This window comes from Ranitomeya variabilis, chromosome 3 (genome assembly GCF_051348905.1).
Source record: "Ranitomeya variabilis isolate aRanVar5 chromosome 3, aRanVar5.hap1, whole genome shotgun sequence".
In the NCBI taxonomy this organism is placed as follows: domain Eukaryota; kingdom Metazoa; phylum Chordata; class Amphibia; order Anura; family Dendrobatidae; genus Ranitomeya; species Ranitomeya variabilis.
In genome coordinates, this window is record NC_135234.1 from 59711613 (window position 1) to 59723438 (window position 11826).

The 11826-nt window shown below is 44.3% G+C and overlaps 1 long non-coding RNA gene across 1 annotated transcript in view; it reads right to left on the reverse strand.

The window, feature by feature from the left end:
* LOC143815148 (uncharacterized) overlaps positions 1-1816 on the reverse strand; it is a 67142-nt gene extending 65326 nt beyond the window's left edge. The window contains exon 1 of the long non-coding RNA XR_013223691.1: positions 1742-1816. This is a non-coding gene — a long non-coding RNA (uncharacterized LOC143815148). The remainder of the gene's footprint in view (positions 1-1741) is intronic.
* Between the last annotated feature and the right edge of the window lie 10010 nt (positions 1817-11826).

Genomic DNA, 11826 nt, shown 5'->3' on the forward strand with positions numbered 1-11826 from the left:
TGCCTCGACCAATCAGCGACGGGCACAGTCTGCCGCGAATTCGCCTCGACCAATCAGCAATGGGCACAGTATCGACGTAGATGTCATAATGGTTGCCATGGCGACGATGATGTCATAAAGGTTGCCTCGACCAATCAGCGACGGGCACAGTCTGCCGCGAATTCTGGAATCATCATTGTCCATATACTACGGGGACATGCATATTCTAGAATACCCAATGCGTTAGAATCGGGCCACAGTCTAGTATATCATATGAGCCCACATATAGCTCCCTATATACAGTATGAGCCCCCATATAGCCTCCTATATACATTATGAGCCCACACATAGCTCTCTAGATACAGTATGAGCCCCAATAGTGCCTCATATGGACAGTATGAACCCGCACATAGCTCCCTAGATATAGTATGATCACACACATTGCTTCTTATATACAGTATCAGCCATCATATAGCTTCCTATATACAGTATGAGCACCCATATAGCCTACTATACACAGTATAAGCCCACACATAGCTCCCATTACACTGTATGAGTTCTTATATAGTCTCCTACATATAGTACTGGCCCCATAGAGCCTCCTATATACAGTATGAGCCCTTATATAGCCTCCTATATACAGTATGAACACCCAAATAGCCTTCTCTATACAGTATGAGCCCCATTTAGTGTCCTATATACAGTATGAGCCCCATGTGGCCTCATATGTACAGTATGAACCTTTATATAGCCTCGTATATACAGTATGAGCCACCACATTGCCTTCTATATACAGTATGAGTCTTTCTATAGCCTCCTCTATACAATGTGAGCCCCACATTGCTATCAATATACAGTATGATCCCCCATATAGCCTCCGATATACAGTATGAGCCTGCACATAGCCTCCTATATACAGAGCGAGCCCTCACATCCCATAACACAAACTAATAATAAAAAAAACACATACAGACATACTTTTCTCTCTTACCCCTGGTGCTCTGCTCCTGTCCCCGAGGCTCCACTTCTACTGGCCAGTGAGTACATGCTAGTGTGAGGACATCATTGTGCAGGCACCAGCTGATGGCGTCATCACACTGTCACATCACAGAAGAGGTGATGGGAGCCCTCTTGGAGCTGTGCCGCCATTCGGCCTCGGGTCCCAGGAGGTAGCCTAGATTGCCCTCATTATACTGTGCCTATGCATTAACTCCTCAGTGCCCTACTGATTTAGTTTCTTTGGTACCAACCTGGAATTTTATGTTGAATCCTGCAGCTTGCTCCATGAGCCTGAAGCCAGTGGTCCTTGCAGAAAATGCAAAATGCCTGTATAAAGGTTAAAGACCATAATGCTCCTGAATCCTGCTAACGTCCCTGTGCCAAGACTAATCGTGGATGTTCATTTTGAGCTATTGCATTTTTACAAAAACAGTGTTAAATGATCAAAATATAATGATATGATTTTTATATTACATTTGTTCACCCGGTAAAGAACGCGACGTTCTATACATGTGCTATATTCATGCGTTTTAGTTATATATAGTACAATTGTGTTTCCAATGCTTACAACACAGACGCAAATGTTCCTCACTTTGCCTTAAGGACCTTTTGTGTTCGTTATCAGACAGAAGATTTCCGTGTGCGTTGTTATTGTTGCCAATGTTTACAGGCATAGCAGCCTCTTAATTTCCCTGCAGATATTTTCCAAACAGTGTTTCCTCTCTAGTGAACATTTATAAGACTTTTTACATCTCCGACTTACCATCCAGAGACACATGCTGATTTCTGTTTCCAAAAACAAGTCTACTTTGTCCAGAAGTTTCCACCCCCCTCCACGTCTTTCTATGAATACCTCACCTTCACTGTACATTCTCTTCTCTCAACAGATTCTCTCCCCCTGCTGGGAGGCGCTTTGTAAAATCTGCTTCTCCTGTTCACGGAAGCAGCACACTTATCTGTCATTTTACTATCATACAAACACAGATGTTACAATGACAGCCAATTCCTTGTAAGCAACGAAAAAACAGCACATTTCCACCAAATTGAAATTTGTAAGAAGGATTATTGATAAATAAAAAAAATTTGTATTGTCTTATTTTTTCTTTCAACTTAATTAAAGAATAACTAAACTGTTATAAATTGCTTAATATTTTATCCTTTATAACTTTTATCCTAAGTCATATTGCACGACTCGTTAGAGGGTTGATTGTGGCTAGTAGGATCGCTACTTCCAACAGGTGGCGCTATAGAGTTAAGTCCTCTTTTTCTCAGAAGAGGCAATTTGCATATTTAATTTCCCAGAGGAGCATTGTACGGCAAATAAGCCTCCTTACCTTGACAAGCCAGAGATGGTATGTCACTCTCCATAAGGAGAAACGATACCCCTTAGACCCCAGTCCAGAGCCTCTCACCTAGCCAAATCAGTTCTCATGCTTCGCACTGACGAGGGCCAACAGCCCGAAACACCCGAGTCTGCGAATTGAGATACTGATTTGGCTTTTATCCTAAGTCATATTGCACGACTCGTTAGAGGGTTGATTGTGACTAGTAGGATCGCTACTTCCAACAGGTGGCGCTATAGAGTTAAGTCCTCTTTTTCTCAGAAGAGGCAATTTGCATATTTAATATTTTACAGGCACTTTACTTGCCTGCTGACTGGTAGTGGTGGTGAGGGGGAGTCTGGGTCCTGAGTCCCCCACTGGATTGCTCAAACAATGGGGAAAAAGTGTGAAGGTTGGGTTTCAGAAGTTCGCAGAATGGAGGCTTTTTATTGTATCTGTACTACATTCCGTGTGCTCAGGAGTTAAGGGTTTCTGCCTCCAGAGCTGCACATTTCTTTGCTGTCTTTTGAGAGATCACTGGGGCTCTCAGGACACAGATCTTCACCGATCTGCAAAAATGTGCCTGCAAAATATATTTATATATAAAAAAGAGACACATACTCAGCAAAAAAAGGAATATGTATCTATTTAACCCAGGGCCAGCGTCAGCACCCGGCGCACCTGGGCAAGTGCCGGGGCCCTGGCGAGACAGGGGGCCCCACTCATGCTGTCTGGGATACAGCCACTACAGCAGAAGCTCCACTGATAATCATAATCAGTGAAGATTCCGATGTAGAGACTGGTTGAGGACCTGTAGTGACATCACGATCATGTGACCTGCCATGTGACCGTGATGTCACCACAGGCCATGTATTCATAGGCCAGTGCACAGTCCTCCTGTCCTCCTGCACGGAGCTTCTGAGGGGATGGAGAGCTAAGAATCGGGCCGGCACCTACATACCTGAGCTGTGATGTGAGGTACCATAAGTCGTGCAGCACCCTTTGTGTGTGCTGCTCCTGTGATGATAGCTCCTGTCAGCTCCTCCTGCTCTTGTCGGCAGTCCCAGCAGAGGAGAGGGCTGGGAGGTGTCTGCTGGGACAGTACAGCTGGGAGCAGGAGGGCTGCATCTGATACTGTGGAACATCTCATTCCCTACAGCATAAAGCAGTGTATGTGAGGTGTGTGTATATTGTGTGGCATGTGTAATGTGTGCTGTCTGTGAGCTATGTGTATGTGTTTATATGAATCACATGTATCAAATGAGCATTTGTTGTGCAGCATGTGTCTGCCATGTATGTATGTGTTGTGTGTGCCATGTATGTATGTGTCATGTGTGCCATGTATGTATGTGTGTGTGCCATGTATGTATGTGTGTGTGCCATGTATGTATGTGTCGTGTGTGCCATGTATGTATGTGTATGCCATGTATGTATGTGTGTGCCATGTATGTATGTGTGTGCCATGTATGTATGTGTGTGCCAAGTATGTATGTGTGTGTGCCATGTATGTATGTGTCGTGTGTGCCATGTATGTATGTGTATGCCATGTATTTATGTGTGTGCCATGTATGTATATATGTGTGTGTGCCATGTATGTATGTGTCGTGTGTGCCATGTATGTATGTGTCGTGTGTGCCATGTATGTATGTGTGTGCCATGTATGTACAGTATGTGTGTGTGCCATGTATGTATGCATGTGTGTGTGCCATGTATGTATGTGTCATGTGTGCCATGTATGTATGTGTCGTGTGTGCCATGTATGTATGTGTGTGCCATGTATGTATGTGTGTGCCATGTATGTATGTGTGTGCCATGTATGTATGTGTGTGCCATGTATGTATGTGTCGTGTGTGCCATGTATGTATGTGTTGTGTGTGCCATGTATGTATGTGTGTGCCATGTATGTATGTGTGTGCCATGTATGTATGTGTGTGTGCCATGTATGTGTCGTGTGTTCCATGTATGTATGTGTGTGCCATGTATGTATGTGTCGTGTGTGCCATGTATGTATGTGTTGTGTGTGCCATGTATGTATGTGTGTGCCATGTATGTATGTGTGTGCCATGTATGTATGTGTGTGTGCCATGTATGTGTCATGTGTTCCATGTATGTATGTGTGTGTGCCATGTATATGTGTCGTGTGTTCCATGTATGTATGTGTCGTGTGTTCCATGTATGTATGTGTCGTGTGTGCCATGTATGTATGTGTATGCCATGTATGTATGTATGTGTGTACCATGTATGTATGTGTGTGTGAAATGTATGTATGTGTGTGCCATGTATGTATGTGTGTGTGCCATGTACATATGTGTGTGTGCCATGTACATGTGTGTTCCATATACGTATGTTCCATGTACTGTATGTACGTGTGTGCCATGTACATGTACTGTATGTATGTACCATGTATATGTGTGTACCATGTATGTGTGTGGGATATGTACATGTACTGTATGTATGTGTGTGTGCCGTGTATATGTACTGTATGTATTTGTGTGCCATGTACGTGTGTGTGTCATGTACATGTACTGTATGCATACATTTTTGCACATGTCACTTATTGGGGTCAGTCATCAGCAGTACAAATCGACAGTGAATTCAAAACAATGGGACAACGAATACTGATGTGTTGTGATGCTGCAGCCTGCAACCCACTTTGCCCTTTTACAAATGTTCTATGTTAATACTTTCTAATGTTTACTTTAAGGCTGTGTGCACACATTCAGGATTTTTTGCTTTTTTTCCTCTTTTTTTCTCTATAAAAACGCAAAAAAACACATACATTAAGCATCCTATTATTAGAATGCAATCTGCAATTTTTGTGCACATGCTGCGTATTTTTTCCGTGGCGGAATCGCATTCTGGAAAAAAACACAGCATGTTCATTCTTTGTGCGGAATCGCAGGGATTCCACACACATAGGAATGCATTGATCCGCTTGCTTTCCCCATGTGGCTATGCCCACCATGCAGGAAGTAAGCGGATCATGTGCGGTTGGTACCCAGGGTGGAGGAGAGGAGACTTTCCTCCAGGCCCTGGGAACCATATAATTGTTAGAAAAAAATAATTAAAATAAAAAATCATGATATTCTCACCTTCCGGCGTCCCCGACAGCCTTCCCGCTCCTCGCGATGCTTCCATTCCCAATAATGCATTGCGAAAATGACCTGTGATGACGTCGGTCTCGCGAGACTTCTACTTCATCTGGGGTCATTGTTGCAATGCATTATTGGGACCGGAGCATCGCGAGGAGCAGGAAGGCTGTCGGGGATAGGCAGCATCAATAGTAAAAAGTTGGTCACACTTGTCAAACAATGTTTGACAAGTGTGACCAACCTGTCAATCAGTTTTCCAAGCAATGCTACAGATCGCTTGTAAAACGCTAGCATTCCGCAAGCTAATTAAGCTTGTAAAACGCTAGTATTTAGTGGGAAAACGCATGCCAATTCCGCATGCGATATACCTGCAGCAGGAGTTGCGGAATTGCCGTGGAAAAAAGTTTTCCACAAAAATTGGCATATAAGGGGTTGACTTATATAAAGCCCCTCTGCTGTATGGTATTGTAGAATTTACAATAGCTATCACTCATTTAAGAAGTGAATTCTGGCATTGGACTGTACCTATATTTCTCTGCTGTATCTGTGATTCATGAATTTTGGTATGTGTTAAAGGGGGGGCCCAGTGAGACTTTTTCACCCGGGGCCCTCAAAAACCTGGAGCCGGCCCTGATTTAACCCTTTCATGACCAGACATTTTTTCCATTTTTATGTTTGTGTTTTTCTCCTCTTCTAAGAACCATAATCTAATAAGCTTTGGATTCAAGTTTAAATTAGGACAAGGAGGGTTAGTGACCGATGTAAACCTTCTGTGCTGGGAGCGCTGATACCTCATGCAACAGCTCAAACTGTTTTTTTTGCTCAGCCACACTCAAGTGGCACAAATATCAACTTGGTAGACCGCTATTGTTAGACAAATGTAAGGATAGTAACACAGGTAGTTGACTGAAAATAAGTGCAGGTCTGCCAGTCTGGGAGCTTTACTGCTACATGCTAAACACATGAAAGAGACCCAACTTGGAGTTCAAACATTTAAAAAAATAAATGCCACACACCAGAGTAGAAACAGTATAATGGACTGCTGACACCCATTCCGCAACAGGCACCTCACCAGAAGGTGTCCCAACTTGGAGTCTCCACATTTCAAATAATTATTGTCAAACACCACTAAAGTGTCATCAATTTTCCAGAGTAGGAATAGTAAAATGGGTCTCTGACACCCCTTCCACTATAGGCAACCCACCAGATGGAGACCAAACTTGGAGTTAGATTAGGAAATGTGGCTTACTGCCTGCACCACACTATTAGCACAAATGATTTAGATTAGCAAATGTAACCCCCTGCCTGCACCACACTATTAGCACAAATGATTTAGATTAGCAAATGTAACCCCCTGCCTGCACCACAATATTAGCACAAATGAGTTAAGTTAGGAAATGTGGCCCCCTGCCTGCACCACAATATTATCACAAACGAGTTAGATTAGGAAATGTGGCCTCCTGACTGCACCACATTATTGGAACAACAATTTAGATTGGGAAATGTAGCTTCTTGCCTGCACCACAGTATTAGCACAAACAATTTAGATTGGGAAATGTGGCCATCTGCCTGCACCACGGTATCAGCACAAATGATTTAGATTAGGAAATGGGCCTATTGCCTGTACCACATTATTAGCACAAACAAGTTCGATGTTGGAAGGTCAATTTCAAAGAATGCCCTAACTACCTGAACTAGCTGACAATATACCGCCTGTCTATCTTTCTGACTACTTGAAGAAGCAGGAGCAGCTTTTTTGCACTTTTACACCGTAAAATGGTTCCAGCAAAACAACATGTCTGCTTTTTATAAAGAGAGGAACATGTGACTTTGGCAGCCAATGACAGAAGCTCTTGTGTCTGGACATTCTGGATGGTTTCTGCACCCTGATTGGCTGCCAGAATCTCCACACATTAAATTAATTAATTAAAGAAAGAAAAGAATAACAGTCCGCCACTCCTCTTAACTCTCCAACCCACTCTCCTCATCAAACATGATCACATTGCTCATCATACCTAACCACTATCCTAACCAAAGTCCTAACAAAAGCCTTAGTGGAAATGTGATCATTTACCGAACTGTGACTAAATTTTGCTGACTTTGAGGGAAAATGCTCAGGAATGTGTATCAGATACATTTGTACCGAATTGTGTTGCTATTTTCAGAGACAAGTAATGCTCTCAATTTTTGGAATATGGATCTGCATGAGGAATTATTTTTTGCACCCTTATCTAATGTTTTTACTGATACCATTTTGGGGTAGATACATTGTTCTGACCACCTCTTTGCATTTTATTGCCTTTTATTGCAATGTCGCTGTTACAAAAAACCCATAATTCTTGTGTATTAATTATTTTTCACTGCATTTACTGATCCAATTAATTTACTTTATATTTTAATAGATCAGACTTTTTCAAACACACAGATACCAAGTTTGTGGATTTTTTTAATTTATTTAATTTTTAATGGTGCAAAAAGGGTTGAGTTAAACTTTTGTGTTTTCTTTATTTTTTTTTCACTTTTACCGTTATTTAACAGTCCCCTTAGGGAACTTAAAACTGCGATACATATAGCAGCATGGCTACATAAAGCAAAACTCATTATCTCCTATGAACACCAGTCACAGGCTGGCTTTCACAAATGGATTGTACTGACAGGCAGATGGGTCATCAGCAGACCCTCAGCTGTCATGGTAAACCATCGGCGCCTTGTGATCAAAAGCAGGGACATGACATATGACGTTCATTCACATGTGTTTGATTTTCTAATTTCAGATTTATTTTGCATTTATTTTTTCTGCAGTACATGATGATGACAGCTTCCATCTTGCTCAAGTTGTCATTAAACAGGATGTTAACCCCTTCACCCCGAAGCCTGTTTTCACCTTAATGACCAGGCCAATTTTTACAGTTCTGACCATTGTCACTTTATGAGGTCTTAACTCTAGAATGCGTCAATGGATCCCGGTTGTTAGGACTGGCGGAACGCACCAAATAATAAAAAGGTAGTAATAATGTGCATTAACAGCGAGAGGTCCACCATGCAGAGATGGAACCTGCTGCTAAGTAATGGCAGAACAAGATAGCGGATGAACGCTTGTGCACACGTGGGTTAAACTTCACCTGTGTGAATGGAAGCGAACTCTGTTGCTTCACAGAGTCGCTAAAGGTACGCTGTGCCCTGTTAGCAGTCACAGGGTGCAGCCATAGACGCTAGTGGGATCCCTATGATTCACCCCCACTATACTGGTGATTGAACTCGCTTTGACCCTCGGTAGATTTTGAGCCCACGCCTGGGGACGCCCTGAGTCAGATGCTGAGTCCAACCAGGAATTTTCACCCTACACTGACCGGTGGTATAAACGCTACTGTGCCACCTAGATATGGCACTGATGGTTAGCTGCACTCACCATAATACCCAAACAACAACCAAGGGGATGGGAATCATTGAGGAGCTTTCACCAGTCTCAAACACACAGCACACACACACCTAATCAGGTTTATACTAGCACATAGTTTAGCTGCAATGCAAACCTTTTATAGATGCAGCCTTCCGGGACCTTCCCAGTGGTCCAATCAGAGCCACTACAGGACCTGAGCATGTGACCTCAGGCCTCCAATAAGAGGTCATCCCACTGGCATGCTCATTAGATGAAAAGCAGTCCCTGGAATGTCTGCTCGCCGCTGATCAATGTTGGTTACAATGGCTGAACCTGGGATGGCAGCAGTAACCAGATGCACAGTATCATTTTGAGCCAGACACTGGGACCAACATCTCTGCTGAGCAGGCTCCTCTGTGGCTGAGGAAGAATGGGAGACCGCAGAGGACATGGTTCGAGATCCCCCCTGCACAGCGGCGGGAACTCGACACCTAACATTACCCTCTCTCCTAGGAGCAATCCACCAGATAGTACCTTCTTCCCCATACCACCGCATGGGCACAGGGACACGTGGATGCTGGCTGTAGTTAAGGAGGAATGGGGTGCAAGTGTGCATCAGTGGAAACCCTCATTCTCTCTTTGGTGGCCCAGATGGCATCCTGTGTGCTGTCACAAATGTCACGTGCCTCCACCGCCAGCCACAACACGGGCATGGGCACAGGGACACGTGGATGCTGGCTGTAGTTAAGGAGGAATAGGGTCTGCCCAGTTGAGTCAGCTACGGCGTTGTTCAGTGCAAACTCCACCCACGGTAGCAAGGATGCCCAGTCATTCTGCCTGGCCGAAACAAAATGTCACAAGTATGTGACCAGGGTCTGGTTGGCCCTCTCTACCAACCCATTCATCTTGGGATGATACGCTGAAGAGAGATTCAGCTCAATGCTGAGTAGACGACAGAGCTCTCTCTAGAACCGAGACACAAACTGGGGACCCCGGTCACTGACAATTTTGTCTGGCATACCAGGTAGGTGGAAAACATGCTTAATAAATAACTCTGCCAAGGCCCGTGCAGAAGTTACCTGCGGAAGAGGCACCAAGTGCACCATTTTGGAAAAATGGTCGGTGACTACCCAGATAACGGTGCAGCTGCGATACTTGGGTAAGCCTACCACAAAGTCCATCCCAAACATTTCCCAGGGCCTGTCTGCCACCCACAGGGGGTAAAGTAGCCCAGCAGGCCATTGCTGAGGAGACCGATTTTTGGCATAGGAGACACACGCCCAAATATAGTCTCCGATGCCACAGGCCATATGCGGCCACCAGTACGCCCTTGTCAGAAGCTCAAATGTCCACTTGGTCCCAAAATATCAACTCACCCTGGACGAGTGAGCCCAAGAGAGAACCTCCAGTCACAAATTAGGTGGTACAAAGGTCTTGCCGAGAGGCACAGACTCTAGCGAGACTGGGTCCACAGTTTTCAGTCTCTCTGAAGGTACAATTAGCCGAGGCTCCTCCTCCTCCTACTCTGATGACTCAACGGAGCGGGAGAGAGTGTTGGCATGAATGTTCTTCTCCCCGAACAGAAAGTGGAGGGTGAAGTAGAACCGGGAGAAGAACAATGACCATCTAGCCTGGTGAGAATTTAGCCACTCAGCAGTTTACAGGTAAACCAAATTTTTGTGGTCGGTGTACACATGGAAGGGAAAAGGAGCTCCCACCAGGAGGTGTCTCCACTCCGAAAAGGCCAACTTTATGGCTAGCAACTTCCTTTCCCCGATGGCATAGTTCCTCTCCGCTGGTGAGAAGATCTTAGAGAAGAAGAAGCAATGATGCTTCCGACCTTGAGCATCCTTTAGGAAGAGGACTTCTCCAGAACCGATGGATGAGGCATCCACCTCCATAGGTGGGAGAGTGCAGGGAGCCCTCTCCCTGCGCGATTGTTCTCTATGCTGCTGTCCGTACTGACAGCGGCATCAGAGGGGTTAATTGCCGACGATCGGTGCCAGCACCACTCGTGGGCATTACTGCGGGGTGTCAGCTGTCACATACAGCTGACAGCCGTGCCTGATTGCCACAAGATCATAGCACCGTACTAGTACTGCTGCTTGCAGGAACACACATCCAGCAGAGCAGTACTAGTTTGGAGCTTGTCGGGAAGGGGTTAAGATTTGTTCTTCAGAAACCACATGATTACTGGAAATGATAATAAAGATGTGATTTTTATGGAAACATCTTCAATGTATGCCATGTGATCTGTGTAGAGGTCATACTGCCGGAGAAAAAGAGCTATGACCATCACCTTTTGTCAATGGTGTCATTCTGTGTTATTTGCCTCTAGATTTGTTATAGGGGTGATATCTGTCATTGGAATCCTGTCTTTGATGATATCAGATGACTATTGAGAAACAATCTCTATAGAACAAGAAGCATCAGTTTATTATAAGGTCAATGCAAAATTTCAGTTCAACCTGATTTATTACACAGTAAAGCCTTTTCATGGCATTGCACACATGGCCTCCAGATGGAGGCTAGAATTATGTTTGTAGTGGAGATCTATTCTTTGGCGAGTCCCATATTTGTCATGGCTACAATGGTAGAAGGAAATTTTTCTAGAGAGCATGAGGTCAATGCTATAAAGAGGTCTTCATGAGAGAATGTCACACTGGTCAAACTCCCGGTATTATAGTGTGGGGTGGCATGATGTACGGTAGCCAGCCACCTCTAGTCCCCATTCCAAATACGCTAACAGCTCATCATTACATTAAGTTGGTGGTGGAACCAGTGGTACTGCCATTTTTACAAAGTGTCCAAAGCTGCTTTTCAACACAGCAACAACCAGTTCACATGTTGGTCATGCTACTGTGAGCAGCCTGCTTGGCCTAAATGTGCTACCATGGCCTAAATATGGAGCTGGGGAGGAGAGTGGAGAGCAGGATAAACATACAACTGCTGTTTCGTGCTTATTACACTTCAACGGGTCATAAGTTATTCACGTGAATCATTCTTCCATAAACCGAGGAGCAGCCGTGTTTCTTCATGCCAACATAGGAGTCGT